General features: G+C 43.4%; 1 protein-coding gene and 1 non-coding gene across 3 annotated transcripts in view; both read left to right on the plus strand.

The window, feature by feature from the left end:
* Nucleotides 1–22,551, plus strand: part of TOX (thymocyte selection associated high mobility group box) — a 208,434-nt gene that overhangs the window by 79,056 nt on the left and 106,827 nt on the right. The window lies entirely within an intron of this gene.
* TRNAA-AGC (transfer RNA alanine (anticodon AGC)) lies at nt 13,589–13,661 on the plus strand. Its single transcript has one exon. It is a non-coding gene; the product is annotated as a tRNA-Ala (tRNA).

Genomic DNA, 22,551 nt, shown 5'->3' on the forward strand with positions numbered 1-22,551 from the left:
GATTTTGGGGGCTCTGAGCAACCTGCTCTAGTTGAAGTCCCTGCTTACTGCTGCAGTGCAGTTGGACTAGATGGATGACCTTCAAAGGTCCCTTCAAACCCAAATAGTTCTATGACTCTATTCAGTTTACAGCTCAGTGATTTATTTTTTCCCCAGCTTACTGGGTCTGTCCATCTGACTGGTGAGAGAGCAAGAGAAGATGTTGACATTCAGAAAATGGCTTAAGGAATTAAAATTCAATAAAGAGTCAATTACAGGAGAAGGGAGGATGACAAAACCTCTCATAACATTCATCTGAAACTCGTGGGACCAGTGGGTTTGGACTGTTTTGTCAACTAGTTGTCATCAGAAGTCTGTTGGCTAATTCACTGGTGAAACTTTTTTTTCCTTGGCATTAGTATCACTATTTGAATGAGGTGCTGCTGCTTTGATGCTTTTGATGAATGCATATCTGTGACCCTGGATTCTAGGCTAATTAACAGTGAGACCTTGGACAACGGTCTTCCAAGTACAAAGCTCATGTCCTTCCCAGCAAAGGGGGGCACAGCTCAGAACTTCATATGACTTAAAGTAACTCAAAATTGAAGGGAATGTGATTTTGGCTTCCTGTACATTTGGAGGGTTATGCAGCCTGGAACTGGGAAAAACTCTTCCCTCTCAGCCTGGGCTGGGGAGGCCTCATTGCTCTCTACAACTACCTGAAGGGACGTTGTAGACAGCTGGGGGCTGGTATCCTCTCCCAGGCGACAAGCACCAGAACAAGCAGACACAGTCTCAAGCTGTGCCAGGGGGAGGTTTAGGCTGGATGTTAGGAAGAAATTCTTCATAGAGAGAGTGATTGACCATTGGAATGGGCTGCCCAGGGAGGTGGTGGAGTCGCCATCATTGGAGGTGTTTAGGAGGAGACTGGATGGGGTGCTTGGTGCCATGGTTTAGTTGATTAGATGGTGTTGGATGCGATGATCTTGAAGGTCTCTTCCAACCTGGTCTATTCTATTCTATTCTACTCTCTTCTTTTTGCTCCTTAACATTGCTCTGATGTTGCTTTCTGCTTGCTAGCAGTTACCTAAGCATGGTACATTGTGAGATCATTACATCACTTGTGGTGTGTCTATCCTTCAGCTTTTCATTAGTCATTTAAATGTTATTTTTTACTTCAAAAGCTAATACTGAATACCTGTGGTTAAGATAATTCACCTCCTTGGGCTTTCTCATCTGCAGGAAAAAAAAAAAAGAGGAGAAAATATTTAAATCCTAATGCATGTTATGATCTCTCAGGTGCTAATAATAACAAAATATGCCACTTGTGATAGTCATGTTCTCACTTCATAATTAAATGAAGTAAATTGCTGAAGGTTTGAAAAACTCTTGTAGTACTTTATGCAAATTGAATATTGGTTTGAGGACTAATGAAGATGACAAAGTAGCTATAGGAGGCAGTTTTGCATTCCTTCCAAGGTGGGATCAAGCTGCTTGATACTCTTTTCTTTGAAGGATGATGCAAGGAAAAAATACCTCATAGAGTGATCCCTGATACACGGTCTTCATGTGGTGTGAGTGAAATATGGTGAGGCTCAAGAAGGATTTCACATTAAATACAAGTTATGCCTTTCCCCTGTGTTTTCACAGTTTTAAAATGACAAACTTAAGTCCTCAGTCTCCACAAAACACTGCAGGGAAAAGGCTGGGCTTGAGAGAGCACTTAAAGTCAGTGCAGCGAGGGGGGGAAAAAAGATAAAGCTGGAGAAAATTGCCGTTGACTGGAATCAAACTACACGAGTTGCTTACAATTGATTGTGTGTTGTTCAACCACAAAGATAAATTAGAACATAGAGTACTGCAATAGAAAAGTGGTTTAGATGTCATAGAGACAGTATGACTATTTTTATCTCGGTTGTAGACCATAGCTTACAGTGGCTGAAATGACATTGAACTGTTTTTCCCGTTGATGATTTACAGCCTGTGCAGTGCGTCGGTAGGAGCAGATGTCACGTTTTATGTATTTGAAAGTGTCAACACTGATGACTTATGTCTGAAGATTCTGTGCATGAATCAATAGAATGCAGTGATTTCCATTTCTTAAAAGACCTTTTTTTCCCCCCCAACATAATAAAAAACATATAGTGAATTTTGGTCATTATAATGCTACTCTTGAACTCTCTTTTTTTTTTTTCCTCCCCACTGTGTTTTACACTTCCAGGAGATGATTATTTTGCAAAATCCACTTCCCTTCTCATGGGTGAGCACAAATAGCTATGAGCAAACTTCTTTTGACTTAACCTGTTTTAATGGGAAGGTGTACAGCACACTTTATTTTCTTTTCCAAAAAAAGATGGAAAGAAGATAAGAGTAAATGGATCAAGATTATCCCACTAAGAATTATACCAAGCAAATCTAGACTAGAATAGAATAAACCAGGTGGGAAGAGACCCTCAAGATCCAACCCATCATCCAACACCACCTAATCAACTAAACCATGCAACCAAGCACCCTATCAAGTCTTCTCCTAAACAGCTCCAGTGATGGTGACTCCACCACCTCCCTGGGCAGCACATTCCAATGGCCAATCTCTCTTTCGATGAAGAACTTCTTCCTAACATCCAGTCTGAGCCTCCCCTGGCACAGCTTGAGACCATGTCCTCTTGTTCTGGTGCCACAAGGATCAGTGGTGGGCCCCATGCTCTTTAATGTCTTTATTGATGATCTGGATGAGGGCATTGAGTCCATCATCAGTAAATTTGCAGACAACACCGAGCTGGTGGCAGGAGTTGATCTGCTGGAGGGTAGAGGGGCTTTGCAGAGGGACCTGCACAGGTGGTTGGGGTGCCATCCCTGGAGGTGTTTAAGAGCAGGCAGGAGAAGACTTGATGGGGTGCTTGGTGCCGGGGGTTAGTTGTTTGGGCGGTGTTGGACTGGTTGATGGCTTGGACGCGATGATCTTGAAGGTCTCTTCCAACCTGGTTTATTCTATGTATATGTATTCTATGGATGAGGCTCTGGCCAGCCTGATCTTGTGTGAGGTGTCCCTGCCCATGGCAGGGGGGTTGGAACTAGATGATCATTGTGGTCCCTTCCAACCCTGACTGATACTATGACCTTGACAGGCTGGACAGATGGGCAGAGCCCAACGGTATGAGATTTAACACATCTAGAGAGATCTCATCTGCTTTCCCCAACCTTCTCCCACATTTCAGAATGATACTGCCTGAACATTTGGGGGGGGGGGGGAAGAGTACTTGTCATCCCATTAAAACAGAAAGACAAATTTGCATTTAAATGGAAAATGTATCAGTCATTGAGCATCTGCAAACCTGGAAGTTTTATTTTACTCTTAAAAAGCAAAAAAGGCTTTAGTTTGCATATGTGCAATATTCTGTGTATGGAATGGTTTCTTTATGTAGTCATGCACTTACAAAGGCATAGAAGTGTAAGTACTAGTTTGAATTAACATTTTTAATTCTATATGTGGAAAGCTTACCAGTACAAGTAGGAATTTGTGTGCAAATGAAGTGCAGGGGGGAAAAAAATTGCTTTGAAGAATTTTGTGAGTACTTCTGTATTAAAAACAACGAGGCAGATTTGATCTGTGCAGATGTTGGGACATACATACATTAGTTGAGTGGAAAATGCCCTTAAAGGAAAAGGACTTCTTTTACACCTTCCTAATCTGTAAAATCACAGAATGGTTTGGGCTGAAAAAATACCTTTAAGGGTCAGCTAGTCCAACATCTCTGCACTCAGCAGGGGCATCTCAAACCCCCATCCAACCTGACATAGAATGGTTGCAGGGATGGGGCATCTCCCATCTCTCTGGGCATCTTGAGACAGTGTTTAATCATCCCTCATTGTTAAAAAATTTCTTCCTTGTATCCAATGAAATCTCCTCCTTTCAGGGTAAACTCATCACCCCTTGTCCTGTCACAACAGGCCCTGCTAAAATATCTGTCCCCAGCTTTATTATTGGCCACTTCAAGTGCTGAAAAGCCACAGAAAGGTCTCCCTGGAGCCTTCTCTTCTCCAGGATGACCAATAGCAACTCTCTCAGCCTGTCCTTGAGGGGAGGTGCTCCACATATTGCACCTAGGAAAAACTAAATTGAAGGATTAGGAGCATGAGGTTCAAATAGATCCTTGAGTTCCTGCAGCAGGATTCTTTTCCCTTGCTTTGTACCTCAAGTACTTCCATCTGAACACTCTTCACAGTGAATGTTTCTTATTTCATACACGTGGGAAGGGCTGTTGGAACATTTGGCTTGGCTCTATCTGCTCAGCCAGTGACTCCATGGCCACAGGCAGGTTTGCAGACTGCAGAGAGCACTAAGGCATGCTTTTGGAGAAGCTGTATGCTGCTCCACTTTGTATACATACAGTGAAAGTCTGAGTCTAAAGAAGATTTCATGTTTAGAACTCAAATAGTGACTCCTATCTATATTAGGTCATTAAAGAGTTGTCTCCCACAAGGGAGAGATGGCATATGGAATTTGTAGTTCAGTTTGAACTGGAAGAGGATAAACTGCATGAGAAAAGATCTGATGCTTTTAGTTTGGGGAGGAGGTTTGTTTGCTTTTCAGTCATCACAGCACGTATAGAAGCTGAATTTTCCTGCTGGATGATTACTGTGTGATGTCACATTTTAACTGCATGAACACAGTTTCTCATTCTCAGCAGCAGAGTGGCCATGGATTATCCGTGTCAAAAGTGCTGCCTGGCACTGCAGGAGATCAGGGAAACCGATAGAGCATTCCCTCACACTTCCCCAAACCTCTCTTGCGGTGCAGTAGAACATTATTATCCTGACAGCCTTACAGAAATACCAGTTACAGAAAGGCTACTGGAACAGCTATGCCACAGTGCATTTAATAGCAGTGGTAATTATTACCATGGAGCTCCTGTGTTGTGCTAAGTGTTTAACAGGTTCCTGCCCTGAGGAACTTGTAGCCTTCATGGTGCTCATGACAGACGTGCAAAAATGTGATGCAGCTTTACACAGAAAGTGTCAAATCCCTACAAGCAGAACGTATAAATTGTTTCCTCAGCTATGCCACGCGTTCCCCACGCTGCCTAAGGTGTCTGTCGTTAGCTGGGGCTTGATCCTGGCCAAGCTGAGCTTGCACAGTAGCAAGCCCTGAAATAAGACCTAGCTGTAGAAATATCATTCTGATTCTAGACCTCTGTTTCCTACTTTCAGTGCCATAACACAGATTCTCTTCCTGGTTTTTATCTTAACCTTTGTAACTCTGGATTTGCATCTTTTCCTTCAACAAAAGCTGATCCTTTTCAATCAAAAATGCCTGCAAAACTTTGAAGGCCTGAAAACCTGCTTGCTTCAGGGATGTTTGGAAGTTAACATGTACTTTGCATCCTTTTCACTCGGGCATTAATCCCAGACCTCTGAAGTCCAAAGTTGCTATCACACACTTTCTGTTGTCGCTAACTTTGGCTCATCCTGTGCAGTGTCATCCAGGGGTTGTGAAGCAGCATTGCCAGCAATCCCTGTAGTGACTTTTCTAGTTTGCAATGCTTTGTTTTGTTTGGGGGTTTTTGGGTTATCTTTGGTAGATATTGAAATTTCTAGAGGGAGGAATCATGGCTCAGTTGACATGGCACCAGACCTGCTGGCGAAAGAATAGGTCCATCTGTCTCAAAGGGTGGAAAGGCTCCTTGCATGGGAGTTAGCAGGACTCACTGAAAGAGCTTTAAATTAGATTTGAATGGGAAAAGGGACAACAGTAAGATAGTGTCTTTGGCACACTTTCTCATGGCCTTATCCTGGAGAAACATGTCCAGAGAAGGACAAGGGAGCTGATGAAGGGTCTGAAAAACAGGACTGGTGAGGAGCAGCTAAGGGACCTGAGCTTTTTCAGCCTGGAGAAAAGGAGGCTAAGGAGAGACTTTCTGGCTCTTTACAACTGCCCCAAAAGAGGTTGGAGACAGGTTGGAGTCAGCCTCTTCTCCCTAGTAACAAGTGAATAGGACAAGAAATTACCTCAAGCAGTCCCAGCTTAAGTTAGAATAGAATAGAATTAACCAGGTTGGAAAAGACCTTTGAGATCATCGAGTCCAACCTATCACCCAACACCACCTAATCAACCAGTGATGGTGACTCCACCACCTCCCTGGGGAGCACATTCCAATGGCCAATCTCTCTTTCTGGGAAGAGCTTCTTCCTAAAATCCAGCCTAAACCTCCCCTGGCACAGCTTGAGACTGTGTCCTCTTGTTCTGGTGCTGGTTGCTTGGGATATTAGGAACAATTTCTTCCCCAAAATGATTGCCAAGCCCTGGAAGAAGCTGTAGTGGTTGTGTCCCCATGCCTGTAGGGATTGAGAAGTCACACAGATGTGGAGCTTTGGGTAGTGTAGCAGCAAGTCTGTATTAAACCTGGGAAGTGCAGAGCTCCTTATACTAGATTTGAACTAGTATGCAGATGTGTGGCACTGGCACAGGTACAAAGGTCTTGCTGTAAACAAGCTGACTGAATCAGCATGTTGAATTTGGCCAAACTGTAATTTAGCCATCGTGCTCCATTATGTTTTGGGTCCACTTTCCACTTGCAGTAAAAAGCTGGGGTTTTTTCCCTGGGGGAGGGGTGGGGGGGAAAGAGCCCAATCTTTTCAACACTCTGCTTGTATATTCTTGTCATTCTGTAGCAAAGCTATTAAAAATACATCTCCTGTAGTACTCTTTCAGAATAATAGAGCTGCAAACCCAAAATGTGTTATTTTTTTTTCCTTACAGCCTGTGATCAGTTAATTTCAATTTGAATTAAAAATGTATTAAAGCTGGTGAAGAAATGCATGCTTAAATACATCTTTCTGTAGAGGGGGGGGGGGGGGAAAGGAACTGAAAGTACTATAATACTTACTGCAGATTCAGAAAGCCATAAGATTTTTTTGAAGTGTATGTTCATAAGAAGGTTTTCTCAAGGAGGCAAATACTTCTTGCATAGATATGCCAATGGCAAAAGAAAAATCAGGAAGTTTAAAACTGCTCTTTGGGATTGAATGTCTAGTGTCAAATCCGAGAGTTATTTTGTATTATTGAGTCCCAACATCTCAAATTCATGAAATCTTGGGGATGTGAAATGAGCAGATTTACAGGGTTCTGTATCTTATTAAATTTATGCCTGCTGCTCCGGTTTTCAGCATGTTTTATTTATACAGGAGAGCCCCACTGCCACACTGCTGTTTCAAAAACTTAACATGAAAGCCTGTGTTTCATCAAACAGAAAAGGTTTGTGTTATTTGCAAATAATTACATGTTTGCAGCTCCAGAAGTATTGTTTCTGAGCAATCCACTCGTCCGTTTTCAGTGCCCCAAACGGAATTTAGCAGAGAATATTAGTGGGAAGCAGACCTGGGGGGAGGGGGTTCAGGCATCAGGAAACCTGCTGCAAGAGCTTGATGTTAAAACTTTCATAATTGCATCATGAGGTAGTATTTCCTGAGTGTAATCTTGAGCGGTGAGGATGTGAGGAGGAGATCCATGTTTCTGTGGTGGCTTGCAGCATTGCGGAGCCGACCAGGGTGGATGAAAGGAGGGCGCCGTGGCTTTACTGCTTATCACAGAATGTTAGGGGTTGGAGGGGACCTTGAAAGATTATCTAGTCCAACCCCCCCTGCCAGAGCAGTAGACTAAGCTAGTTTTGAGGGGTGCTCAAGAGACAAGGGGCAACGGGCACTAACTGGAACACCTGAACATGAGGAATTTCTTTCCTGTGAGGATGGCAGACCACTGCAGCAGGCTGCCCAGAGAGGAGGTGGATTCTTCTCTGATGGAGAGATTCCAAGCTTGTCTGGACATGATCCTTGGTAACTTGGACCGTGTTTTAGCGAAGGGTTGTTCTAGATGATCTCCAGAGGTCCCTTCCAACTCTCACCATGCTGAGATGCTGTGAAAAGGTTTGGGAGGAGCTCCTGATGCTTTTGCTGGAATTGCTGCAGACTACCTTACTTTGTCCCCGTCTTACAACGCTAAGCCTTGACTGATGCTCTCTCCAATTAGACCCTGCACCACTGACCACAACCTTCTGTGCTCTGTCATTCAGCCAGTTCTCAATCCATCTCACTGTCCACTCATCCTACCCATGCTTCCTGAGCCAGCCTATGAGGATGTTGTGGGTGACTGTGTCAAAAGCCTTGCTGAAGTCAAGGTAGACAACACCTATTGCTCTCCCCTCATCCTCCCAGTTGGTCACATCATCAAAGGTGATCAGATTGGTCTCTTACTCCAGGTAGAGTAGACCAGGAGCTGCAATGATGTTACACTGAATGCAGCAGGCATGTTTGCTTTGCTGCAGAAGAGTGTTAAATATTACCCAGTGTTCTGGCAGACACCAGAAAGCTTGGAAATAGCACAAACTTTCAGCTCTCCATTTTAGTTATTCTATTTTGAACATTATTTCTCTTTTGGAAAAAAAAAATGGTATGGAATGATTGTCATCAGTGGTGATGCAGGGAGACAAAAGCCTGTTTTCTATTCATTGACTCTATTAACCCCACAGGCTGGGAATAGTGAAAGTGTTGTTTTGATTGGTAAATGGAGTATATTTGACACAGGGCTGAGAACAGAAAAGTGTCTGCAAGCAGCTTTTTTATAGTGGTTTTGTACACCTCGAGTAGGCAGCTTGTATGCAGTACTTCTTTGTGGACTGAATTCTTCAAAGTGTGTGTGTGGTTGATTAATGGCCAATTGTTTGCTTAAAGTCTATAAGGTGTTGAGGATTAATTGCAGAAATCAGGATGGTGAAAGTGCATGATCCTGCCTGAACCCTGACAATGCTGAAACCTGGCATTTGAAGCCAACTGTGACAAGCAGAACTCATTGGAAGAGGAAATCTATCTTGGTTTGATGCTTCTTAGGAGTTAGCAGTTACATCACAAATATTTTCCCTTTGTGTACTTGTCAGTAGAATTTCCTAGTGAATTTACCTTCTTTCTCCTGCTCTGTAGTGCTTAACTATAAACTCTCACAGAGTCAATTTGAGTTTAGTTTCTGGCACTGACCTTTTCCTCTGAACCTATTGCACAGAGTCCCTTTTCCATGAGCATTACTTTAATCTTCTTCCCCTGGAAATCTGGTTAATCTCTTTTTCCATTCAAGGCACTGTCTGAAGTCCATAGAAGTGAATGTGGGAGTCTTTCCAATCATTTAGCATATGCACAAGATGCAGAGATATTTTCTTCACACTTGCTGTAGCATTGAACAGATTCATGATCCGAGAGTACCCTGGTAGCATTTGGCAGCAGGTTTGAACACTTCTTGCTAAAAAAAAAAATATTTAAAAAGTTAAAATATTTTTGTAGATTGGGTGATCCAGATCCTAGGGGGCCTCGTCTTGCAACCATGCCAACAAAGTTACGCTTGACAAAGTTGGAGGTGACTTTTCTTTGGTTTCAGCTAAGGTTATGTCTTCAAACACAAGAGGCGAAGGAGCACTTCTAGCTATGATCTGTGGAATAAATCATTGGCAAGTGAAGTCAAGCAGAAAGGCTCAGGGGCCATTCTGGAATCAGCTGTCAAAGGGCATGATGCCAGCTGCTTTTCAGGAGCCATTATTATTCCTTTGTTCAGAGACACTCCTTGATGTTGTCAAGTCTCTCCAGTCTCTGCCCTGACTCCAAAAAGAGGAGCATTATACTCTAGCTGCCTGTGTTCAATTTAAATCATTCTAGCCTTACCAACCCAAAGTGAGACTGACCTAAATCTAAGTGTTGTGTGAGGGCACATGAGGTGATGAGGACCTCTTATAGTTTTTTTTGTCTTTTTGGTATGGAATGGTCAACTACCTTCACAGACTCTGTGCTACACTCATGACTGATCCTTACTCCAGTGACTCCATTGCTTGTTTGTCCACTCTGTAGAGGGATGACAGAGACAAAAGGCCCAGGTTTTGCTTTTGGGTGACTTGCTCCAATGTGGGTATTAGTGGTTTCTTTTTTGTCTGTTGTTTTACTGCCCTGTCTTTTAGATTGCATGTTCCAGCCTCACACTGAATGTCTTTTTGGCTCACCATTAAAAAGTGAGTGTATCCAGTTGTAATCAACTTGCATTAGCTGTGATGTGCTCACCTGCAACACTTTATAGTGTTCCTAAATATAAGCAGAATAGGTGAATAAACTCATTTCAGACACTGCAAACACTAAAGTTAAAGTATTAGTAGCATATTTCTGCATCTCTTTGGCTTCTTTTTCTGACAGCTTGGCACCACAGATCAAAGAGTTTTCAAAAGACACATAAAAATAAGTTTTCCCCCCAAACACTCAAAGAAGGGATTGATGTTCTGTCTTTATATTATTTTCCTGACTCTGGCATAAAGAAATATTTAACCTAACTCCACTCAGGGAAATCAAAACCAGGACCAAGACTGGAATTCCCAAAAGCCTTCCTGGCTGTTCAGTGACAGTATTTCTCTCTTTAGGAAGAAAGAGCTGAGGTGCTTTTAAAGCACCCAGAACCAGGCTTCTGCTGAAATATTGAAACTCCTGAGATGTACAGATTTCTGTCAAATATTTAACAGCTTGTAATGTGTTCTTACATTTGAAGTGCCCTTTACATTTTGTTGCAGAAAGATAATATTGCAGAATAATAACCTGCAGTGGGGGTGATCTGTGGCAAGGGGCAAACTAAAACTGACCAGATCAAACTATAGCTTTTGTCTAATCCCTCAGTGAACAGCAACCACCAAAAGGAATATTTCCTTAGTGTTTTATTCTGAAAGAGGTTTGCCATAGTTCTCATTTCCTAGCAGAACTTTGACTCTTTTGATGTATTTTTCAAATTCATACAAGTAGTAGATCACAAAACCCTTACTGACTGCTGCTGTATCGTGAGCAGTAAGAGATCTGATTTGGTATTAGGTAAGTACGTATTATACATGTGTTAGAATAGAATTAATCCGGTTGGAAGAAACCTTTGAAATCATAGAGTCCAACCTATCACTCAACACCATCTAATCAACTAAACCATGGCACCAAGCACCCCATCCAGTCTCTTCCTAAACACCTCCAGTGATGGTGACTCCAACACCTCCCTGGGCAGCACATTCCAATGGCCAATCTCTCTTTCTGTGAACGTCTTCCTAACATCCAGCCTAAACCGCCCCTGGTGCAGCTGGAGACTGTGTCCTCTTGTTCTGGTGCTGCTTGCCTGGGAGAAGAGACCAACCCCCTCCTGGCTACAACCTCCCTTCAGGTAGTTGTAGAGAGCAAGAAGGTCTCCCCTGAGCCCCCTCTTCTCCAGGCTCAGCAACCCCAGCTCCCTCAGCCTCTCCTCACATGGCTGTGCTCCAGACCCCTCCCCAGCTTTGTTGCCCGTCTCTGGACATGCTCCAGCAACTCAACATCTTGCCTAAACTGAGGGGTCCAGAACTGGACACAGGACTCAAGGTGTGGCCTAACCAGTGCTGAGTACAGGGGCAGAATGACCTCCCTGCTCCTGCTGGCCACACTGTTCCTGATACAGGCCAGGATGCTATTGTGCAAATACAGACTGCAGTGTCCACTCTGGATTTTATTTTCTGTTGTAGGTATGACACAGAGGTTCTGTGCTACTCTTGGATACTTTTCTGGCTGGTTTTCCTCCAAATAATAAAAAACCCCAAGTTTTAAAGGAAATTCAAAGCTAATGATCTGTTGTTGTGGGGAACTCTACTGCCACATTGGAAATCTGCTCTCACAAATTCCAGCATATGGTAACACTGCACCATATGCTGATTTCTCTTTTTTTATATATTTAGTAAATGCATAAATATGAAATAACCTTTGTAAATTTCATTTCATTTTATTTTGACTGATAGGGCTCTCGTTATTCAAATGGAGCTAAATCTGCTCCTTCCAAAATGTGTCACTTTGGTGCATTTCCTGGAAAAAAAAAATCAATGGAAATTATTAGTGCAGTGTGAAAGAGATTTCCTGCCATTAGTGTGTGTACACACTGAGCAGGCTTAGGCTGTGATGCAGAGGACAACTGCAGCAGGTGCTACACCTGCTAAAACCTGCACCTCTAGTACAGATTTCTGTTTCTAGCTGGAGAATCTTAATGCCTGCATGGCAGAGATTTCCATGAGAAGTATGCTCTGTGAAAGCTGTTTGAATGTCTCATCTCTTTTCTTCTATATTTTTCTGTTTGAACTTCTGAACTCATTGAATCATGCTAGCATTTGCCTTACTCTTACTAACCTTTCCCCTATCTATGAGCTTTGGTTGGGCTTTGTTGTCCCTTATAGAACTTATGGAGACAATTTGGCCAAGTCATACAAGTCCATTTTCAGTGCTAAGACCTGGAGAGCCAAATGCAACTCAACGTATCTCAGTTTTCACTCCATCTTTGTATGCATTCTTGTGGGTGTTAGTTTTCCAAGGAAAAGCAGAGTAGCACACCTTCCATTGAGGAATGAGGCATCAAGACAAGCTGGAGACCAAATTGATTAAAACCAAGGGCTTAGATACTTCAAGCAAAAGAATTCTCAGCCTCAAACCACACAGTGTTTTCTTGTGCATATACTTGTGTAATGGCTTGCACAAGGAGAGATGCTGTAAGCAGATAAAACATTGCCTATTATGCAGGTTCCAGACATCAGCTCTCCCTGTGGCTTTCTTCTGAAGATGTTAACCAGATTAGAAGAGGAAAAACTTCATCTCCTCTCTAACAAGCCCTTATCCCATCCTTGGGAATATTTGGCTTATCTTTTTCAGTAACTATCTTTGGCCACGCTTTCTAAGCTTTGAACTTTCTTCTGCCTTCAGTGTTCTTGTTGCTTGACTTCTGATTTTATCTAAATACTGAAGCAAATATGGACCACAGGAGTATATTGCTGGAGAGCACAAAGGATTTGGTGTAGCATAGAATGGCCAAAAAGGCATGTGCAACATTCTAGGCAGCCTTTAGGTCTGGTTAAAGAGGTGACAGATAAACAGTTAAAAATGGCTATAGAACTTCCTTATAGTTAGGCTGAAAAGTCTATAACCATTTAGATTATAATATTCACTGACTATGAAGTCATTAGGAGCTGTTTATCTGATCAATATGAAATAATGGAATTTCCAAGTGGATTTGCCTTCTTTCAGCATCTTGCAAGCTTTTCCAATATTACTGTTTCCTTTCATAAATAATTCTGCATGGTTTGGGGCAACAGGGTTCAGTTCTTCAGCCTCACATGACTTTTGGAGGATGTACCTTCTCTGGTTGCATGGCTTTCATTTTGCTTTAAGGACTCGGAATGTGAGCTGGCACAGGCAGAAGTATGAATGGTGTGCTAGCTTCAGGTAAACCAGCAAGGATGCAAATGTGTACCTGCTTCACACATGCAATTTGTACAGGTAGTAGTTAGTGCTTGAGGAAGGCTGGCTTGGTGCTTTGTGTCTTGTAAAGATGTGAAATCAGTGAAATATTTTTAATTCTTTATAAACATTTTCAAATCAGGAAGCAGTCCCTAAATGCACCGTACCTACTGCAGTGTCCTTGTCTGTAGATCCAGAGTGACAATAGGCAAGAAATAGTTAATCAGCTGAAATTGTCATTAATGGTAGAGATCTGAGAGACTGGAAAACCTACTTATTTATTTTTTCTTGGAGATGTGTAGCACTGTGAGGGGAATTAGCTCAAATGGTAGAGCGCTCGCTTAGCATGCGAGAGGGAGCAGGATCGATGCCTGCATTCTCCAGCCTTTTGAAACCGTGGTCCAGAGGTGGGAGATGCCCCGTCCCTGGAACCATTCCAGGTCAGGATTTTTGGGTCTCTGCACAACCTGCTCTAGTTGATGTCCCTGCTGACTGCAGGAGATTGGACTGGATGACCTTGAAATATCCCTTCCAACCCAAACCATTCTGTGATTCCATGATAATTGTGACGTGACCTGTGCTTGCCAAATTCTGCTTTACTTTCATTTTGCTTCTGCAAACAACTCCTCCTGCGTACCTTCCCTGAGCCCCATCCACTGGCTCAAGCAGCAGAGATGGATAGCCTGAGGTTGTCAAGTGAGTTTTCATTTTTATCATTGCACAGGCACAGCGCAGCCTGCCAGGTACAGCCAGTGTAAGGAGGATTCCAGCATCTCCATCATGCAGTAAGCTCCTGTCAGTGAGAAGATCTTATGCAGTGATACCCTGGTTAAATTTGACAAAGAGCACAGATCGTGTAAATCATGCTGTTTTCATTGATTATACTCAGAGAGTGCATTAACCTTCCTTAAGGCTCCAGAAATCACTTTCATAGATACAAGCAGTACAAGGAACTGTTTAGCAAAGCTTCTCGTGGATTAGCTCTTTGTTGGAGGATAAATCTTTGTCACACATACAGATATTAAAACAATAGTTATACTGGGAGAGCTTTATTAATTGTTTTGTCTCTACAGAGCGTTTGTTTACTATAAACCACTCCAGGTTAATTTTCACTTAGGTTTTTTTACAGGGGCATACTGATGAGAAGCTTTGAAACACAACTTGTGTTATGCCAACTGCATTAATTAAAGCAGTGCTCTGGCTGGGGTAAGTTTAAGGTGTAAGGAGGAGAGGTCCAAGTTTAGAACGGGAAAGTGATTCTCACAATTGCTTTAGGCTTACCAGTGCAAAAGTTGGTTATCATTTAGGAGGTTTTGCAATGGGTTCTGTTCACTTTTAATCTGGGCCTTCTGATGAAGTAGTTAGGTTTGTGTTTTAACATCAGTGTAGGGATTTTTTTCTCCCTGAAAAATGAGTCTCCTTCTGCTTGAGGAAATAAGTGATTTACTCTGTTGTTTGAGCTTCAGGGCCAGTGCCTAATTTTCTTTTTATCACAATCTTAGTTCCATAGCAAGCAATTTCCTTTGGCTTCAGTGAACAGAAATTCTTTGGATATCATAATTATAAACTACACTTTATGATTTCCTACATTTATTTTTAAAGGGAGAGATTATAGCATGTCCTGTTAGACTGCTTTTATTTTATTGTCTGTGAGTTTATTAATGTTTGTGTATGTAGAGGCTTCAGTTGATAGCCTATCAACTATAAAGAGAGCCAAACGTTATATACGCTGGGGTTCAAAAGCACAGCATAAAGTTGCCAAAATAAAATTGCTAGCACACCTTAATCACATTTTTATCACCTCATACTTCACTCTCAGAAACATATTTTCAACCAAGTTTTATAGGAAACAGATCAGAACATCGCATGGCTCTGCAAAAACTCATAAATTGGGTGCAAATTATCCTAGAGCAATCTAGAAATCTATGTTGCTGCCTAAACGTTGTGCTAAATGGTTTCTTTTTTTTTTCACTAATGGTCTTCGCTAATAAATGACAGCCTGGATTTGTGAGCAGGGGTGCAATAACTTCACACTGCAGTCCCACCAGCCTGTCCTTAGACTGCATGAAACCAAGGGAATTCTTTACTAGGGGGACGTTTCATGACTGTTTTTGCCAGCTTGGTTCTGTAGGTGATGCTTCTTGAAGTGCCTGCATCCATACCCTGCAATCCAATAGACTCATTTCCTGCTGTTGGCAAAAGCGTCGCAGGCACAAAGCAGTTCCCCTCGGGCAATGGAACCCTTGAATACAACAGGCAAAGCCATCCTTGGGCTCCTTAATCATCCCTATCGCTGATCCTTAGGAGAAGCCGAGAATGGGGATTCTGCTGCGGCTTCCTGATGCCTTAATGGTGCAGTTTCAGCTCCTCAGGGCTAGAGATCAGAGAGGACACCTGGTCCTGTAGAGAAGTAATGCAGACTTCACACCCTGCAGGAGGTGGTGGGGTCGCCGTCGCTGGGGGTGTTCAGGGCGAGGCTTGACAGGATGCTTGGTTGTATGGTTTAGTTGATTAGGTGGTGTCGGATGATAGGTTGGACATGATGATCTTGAAGGTCTCTTCCAACCTGGTTTATTCTATTCTATTCTATTCTATTCTATTCTATTCGCTTCATAGTGTGCAATGGTTAGGATTTGGCTCAGAGTTGGTTCTAGAGTCCTGTTACAGCCAGTAGGGAAAAAAAGATATATCATACAGACAGTTCAGCTGGTCTGTTGGAAACCTGCTTCCAGAGTTGGAAGTTCAGCTTTGATGCCTGTCTTCCCTCTGTTTCAATCTCTTGTTTTGCTTCCCAGGCAAGATGTGGTCTTTCCCACCCAGGTCTGCTTCCTTCTCTAATCCATTGCACCGAAGTCTTTGTGCCTGCCTTAGTCATCTCCTTACTTTGGGCAGGCCCAAGTAGAGTGGTTCAGGAAGCCATAATGGTGAATTTCTGCATCTGAGAAGTTGTTTTCCCCATTAAATAGCAGGAGAACATTAGTCTTCAGGCTGGTGGTATAGGTTAAAGCTACATTTTCAAAGACACTGAGATGCAAAGTGGAAGGACTGCTCACTGAGACTAAAGTAAAACAAAACAACAAGTAGTCTTAAAATTGTTTAGCTGAGGTACCTTGACCATGCAGTGGAATCACTGCAGAGCCCCAGTTCATCCACATGACTTGTCCTTCTGGCAAGGATATTTCTACATTCCTGAATATGATGTTGCACTGTCCCCTTCTCACTACAGAACTCCCTGTGTTTTGCTGCCCATTTCCATTTGCAAAGCATGTGAGGCCTGAAGTCTTTTTGTATCCCCCTCAAAATGACTACTAAAGTCAAGGGAAGCTGAACACACATTAAGGGCAGAATTGAGTCAATATTTGCAAAACACTTTGGAGTGCTTGGGCATGAAAGGCATCATATTAGGTAAATATTTTCATTCTGAGTTAAAACCTGGAATCTGTAATTCAAATGTTCGTAATTTCTGAGCTGAGGCTGATACATGCATATGAAAAGATTTTATTTGGACTCAGCTTGCTTGCCTGATTGTTGATCCTAAATTAAATGAAGATGTTTTTTGTTTTGCCTGGTTGAGGGGGGGGGAAAAACAGCAACAGACCTTCCTCCTACCTCTGGTCTTGTTTTCTGTCTGAAAAGTGCAGACCAGCAAGGTGAGGAGGGGGTGGGGATCAAACATGAATTTGTTGATAGTTAGCAGAGAAGGACCAAATGTCTCCTATTTTGACATTTACTAACATAGATTTGCCTTTTAAGACATGTTGTGTAAACCAGACGTGAGCCTGACTGCTTCATCTACCCCTTCCTCTGCTCAGCAGTGGCATTACATGCTGGGGGTGACTGTTTGTAAAACATTCTTAAGTCAATGCTCTAGTAGTTGTTGTGGTAGGTTGAGAGAGGGCTTAGCTCTCCCTCCTCCACAGAGTAAGAAACCACAGCTAACTCAGTCGAAGAGCAAAAGCTATATATTTACAAGCATATATGGAAAGCAGGTTATATATAACACAATATATACAGGTATTTACAATATATACACAGAAATACACAGCAAAGACAAATAACACAACAAAAATCCCTCCCTCAGGGAGGGATCCCCTCTTTGGAACCCCCTCTCTCCCCCCCTTACCTCCCTTTTTCCCCAAAAAGGGGTTAGAGAGAGAGAAAGGCAAGTTACTAAGGAAAAGAGTTGTTAGCAAGCTTCAAAAGCCCATGCAGGATTAGTGTTTGCTTATCTGAAGGCCAAGTCCAGCAGTTCGCAGAAGAAGCAGGCAGGGAGAACAGGCTGAAACACCAAACTCCCCCAACTCCCAAACCGAACTGAACTGAGGAAAAAAAAAAAATTTTCCAACCGCTTCACAATCTAAAGCTGAATTTTTGTTTATCAACCAATGAAATTCGTTTAGAATATCAGAATGTTTTGGTTCTAGTACCAAAAACATTAGCCAGTGTGTTCCAGCAGTGTTTGTTCTTAAAGGCACAGCCTCAAACGACCACAGTCCACCCCTTTCTAAACAATTTCATTGGCTGTTCGTACTGTCCATCCAATCCAGAACAATATTTACAGTTCGTAAGTTAAGTTCATCATCCATTCCGGCTATACTCAGATGTAGATGATTCAGAAGTCCAAGAAAATCCAAAATCAAGAAAATGGAAAACAGTTTGTCTCTCCGCAGACGAAGCGAAGAAAAAGGGAAACAGGGACTCAGGGACTCTCAGTTGACTCAGGGCTCTCAGGGTTCTCAGGGTTCGTGCACCGTAGATTCCTCAGGGACTCTTTCCTTTGGACGCGCTGTAGCTGTACAACATTCTGAAATTAAACTCTCTCAGCTAAAGTTAAATCTCTTTGTGGAATACACTGAATTTCACCATTCTCTTGCATTACCCAATAAGTGTGACCCGGACCTTCTGCTGAAACCACCCCTCGGACAGGTTTAGCCTCTCCTGAGGGCGAAAATACCCAAACAGTTTTACCTAACAGATTCTTTTCCCTAACAACAGGAACTCTATCACCTTCTACTTTCTGTAGCAGATCAGAATGTGCAGGTCCAGCTCGGTTCACTGAACCTCTACTGTTCACCAGCCAGGTTGCTTGTGCTAAATGTTTCTCCCAGTTTTTCAAAGATCCACCTCCCATGGCTTTGAGAGTGGTCTTCAACAAACCGTTGTAGCGTTCAATCTTCCCTGCAGCTGGTGCATAGTAAGGAATATGGAAAATCCACTCAATACCGTGCTCTTTTGCCCAGCTCTTTACAAGGTTGTTCTTGAAGTGAGTTCCGTTGTCTGACTCAATCCTCTCTGGAGTTCCGTGTCTCCACAGGATCTGTCTCTCCAGACCTAGAATGGTGTTGCGTGCAGTTGCATGTGGGACTGCGTAAGTTTCCAGCCATCCAGTGTTTGCCTCTACCATAGTAAGCACGTACTGCTTACCAGAACGAGAACGTGGTAGAGTGATGTAGTCAATCTGCCAAGCTTCACCATACCTGTATTTGGACCATCTGTCACCATACCACAAGGGCTTAATTCTCTTTGCCTGCTTAATAGCAGCACAAATGTCACAGTCATGGATGACTTGTGTGATGGCATCCATGGAAATGTCTATGGATCTGTCACGAGCCCATTGGTATGTTGCATCTCTGCCTTGATGTCCTGACGAATCGTGAGCCCACCGAGCTAAGAATATCTCACCTCGGTGTTTCCAGTCGAGATCAAGTTCAGAGTCCTTGTCTACTTGAGAAACTCTTGCAGCTAGATCTGCCTGATGGTTGTGCTGCTGTTCCTCAGTAGCTTTGCTCTTGGGAATGTGAGCATCAATGTGTCTCACTTTCACTGGAATTCTCTCGATTCGATCAGCAATGTCTTGCCACAGTTCAGCTGCCCAGATGGGTTTTCCTTTCCTCTGCCAGCCATTCTTTTTCCAGTTCTTTAGCCAACCCCATAGAGCATTGGCTACCATCCATGAGTCGGTGTAGAGATAAAGCTTTGGCCATCTCTCACGTTCAGCCACGTCGAGAGCTAGCTGGACAGCTTTTACCTCTGCAAACTGACTGGATTCTCCTTCTCCATCCTTCGCCTCTGCAACTCGGCGTGTTGGACTCCACACGGCAGACTTCCACCTTCGCTTGTTCCCGACGAGACGACAGGAACCGTCTGTGAACAAAGCATACTTCTTTTCATCATCAGAAAGGTCATTGTAAGGAGGAGCTTCCTCAGCACGAGTTACTCTCTCCTCTGGAGGTTTAGCACAGTTGGTATCTTCAGGCCAACTTGAGATCACCTCCACCAGACCAGGTCTTTCAAGATTTCCCATTCGAGCTCTCTGCGTTATCAGGGCCATCCACTTAGACCAGGTGGAATCTGTGGCATGATGTGGTGTGGAACCTTTGCCTTTGAACATCCAATTCAAAACTGGCAATCTGGGAGCTAAGAGAAGTTGTGACTCAGTTCCAATTACTTCAGAAGCTGCTTTCACTCCTTCATAGGCAGCTAGAATCTCTTTCTCTGTTGGAGTGTAATTAGCCTCTGAACCTCTGTAACCTCGACTCCAGAAACCAAGAGGTCGTCCACGTGTCTCACCTGGAGCTTTTTGCCACAAGCACCAGGTTGGACCATTGTCACCTGCAGCCGTGTACAAAATGTTCTTAATGTCTGGACCATCTCGCACAGGTCCCAGACCCACTGCTTGGACTACTTCTTGCTTTATCTGGTCAAAGGCTGCTTGTTGTTCAGGTCCCCAGTGGAAACTGTTCCTCTTTCGAGTCACATCATACAGAGGTTTCACAATCTGACTGTATCCAGGAATGTGTAGTCTCCAAAATCCCACTATCCCCAAGAAACGTAGAGTTTCTTGCTTGTTCGTGGGATTTGCCATGGTAGAGACTCTATTTACCACATCCACTGGAATGTGTCGGCGTCCATCCTGCCACTGCACTCCCAGAAACTGGATCTCTGTGGTAGGACCTTTCACTTTGTCTCTCTTGATGGCAAAACCTGCATTCAGGAGAATGTCCATGATTTTGTTACCTTTCTCGAAGACTTCCTCAGCAGTTTTACCCCAGACGATGATATCATCGATGAACTGGATGTGTTCTGGAGCACCACCTTCCTCCAGAGCATCATGGATTACTGCATGACAGATGCTGGAGCTGTGGATCCAGCCCATTGGCAGTCTGTTGAAAGTGTACTGGATTCCTCTCCAGGTGAAAGCAAACTGAGGCCTGCATTCCTCTGCTATGGGAATAGAGAAGAAGGCATTAGCAATGTCTATGGTAGCATACCATTTGGCCTCTTTGGATTCCAGCTCATACTGGAGTTCCATCATGTCTGGTACTGCTGCACTCATAGGCGGAGTTACTTCATTCAGGGCTCGGTAGTCCACTGTCAGACGCCAGTCTCCATTCGGCTTTCGCACAGGCCACACTGGACTGTTGAAAGGTGAATGAGTTTTGCTGATGACTTTCTGACTCTCCAACTGACGAATTAGATTCTGAATGGGCAACAAAGAGTCACGGTTGGTTCTGTATTGTCTGTGATGCACAGTCCGAGAAGCAACCGGCAACTTAATGTCCTGAATCTTGTGTTGTCCCACAACTGCAGATTCATCAGAAAGCTCAGGTCTAGCAGACAGCTTCAGTTTTTGTCCATCAATTTCTACAGAAGCTACTCCAAAAGCCCATTTGTAACCTTTAGGGTCTTTGAAACGCCCTTCTCTCAGAAAATCAATTCCCAAAATACAAGGTGCATCAGGTCCGGTCACAACTGTATGCTTTTTCCATTGTTTACCAGTTAAGCTTATATTAACCTCCACTTTACTTAACTCTTGAGATCCACCAGTGACTCCCAGAATAGTTATGGACTCCGATCCCTGATAATTTGATGGCAATATGGTGCACTGAGCTCCTGTGTCAACCAAGGCCCTGTACTTCTGAAAGTGTGAAGTGCCAGGCCACTGGATGTACACATCCCAATAGATTCTGTTATCTGTATTACCCCTCTCCTCCCCCTGGCGGGAGGCAGGGCACCCCTAGTTATGGGGAACATGTCCACAGGTGCAACGAGCACACTGTGCAGTGTTAGAACTGGAGCCACTGTTGGAGCTACTAGAGTTGTCCTGGGGAACTGTAGAAGTAACAGCTACCCTTCTGGTATTGATACCTCGGGTTCTGCCACTTTGCAGTTCTCTCAGTCTCCTGAAAAGATTAGAAGTTGGTTGACCATCCCACCTGTTCATGTTCTCACCAAACTGATCACGCAGGGTAATCCAAATAGTCCTACGTGACTGCCTTGGTGGTCTGTTTTGGTTTGATCTGTTTTGGAATGACCTCCTTGGAGGATGTCTATTCCTCACAGATGAAACCTGTACCCACCTGGAGGAAGAATTGGAATCATCTCTTTGTGCCAATTGGGAGATGGTGTTTTTAAATTCATCCTTCAGCTCTTTCATGCAATTCTCCAGTTTTCCAGACAGAGTTTCAATGGCTGAAACCAAAGAAACACGTGTCATGCTATCATCCAATTGTCTCAATTGATCAGTGAATTGGCCAACCGTAAGAGGAGCTCCACCATAATTTCTTGCTACAATTCTGCTTGCCAGAATGTTTGCATAATTGGAAGGAGCAAGCTTGATGAGCTTTTTAGTAAGACCATTTCCTACAGGAACATCATCAGGATTCAGAGATTCATGTTCACCATAGAGTACCTCTCTAACAGCAAATTCTCTCAGACGCTTAATTCCCTCATCTATGGTAGTCCAGGGCTTAGGATTCCATGGAAGATCATCTCGGGAAGGGTATCTCATGAGAACCGCCATTAGAAGGCGTATCCACAGATTAACCTTACCGAGAGCCTTGCCTAGATGTCTATCTATTCCATTATCCTTTGAGAGAGTTCCTAGCTGGGCTGCTGACTTGTCTCCAACCATTAGAGCTGGAGCACCTGTATCATAGCATCTACCAAGCCAAGCGAGAACTGGCTCCTTGTCTGCTCTGAGATAGTCTTTTCTTACATTTCTAAGCTCCTCACGTGGTGAAGAGCAGTCGGTTATGTCATCTTGTTCTTGCTCCTCTGCCTCCTGTTCCTCAACTTGTGGTCCCAACAACCTCTCAAGGATCCCTTTAAGCTGAGAGGCACCACCACTAGCTGCTGTCCTACCAAGAGATGCATCTCGATCCTCTGATGATCTCAATAACTCAGCTATATTTTTAAGACAGATTTTCTCTTCCTCCCCAGCAGAAGAACCTTGCTGTGCATCCCCGTCAGCTCCTGAATCAGCTTTAGTCT

This window comes from Dryobates pubescens, chromosome 3, assembly GCF_014839835.1.
Source record: "Dryobates pubescens isolate bDryPub1 chromosome 3, bDryPub1.pri, whole genome shotgun sequence".
In the NCBI taxonomy this organism is placed as follows: Eukaryota; Metazoa; Chordata; class Aves; order Piciformes; family Picidae; genus Dryobates; species Dryobates pubescens.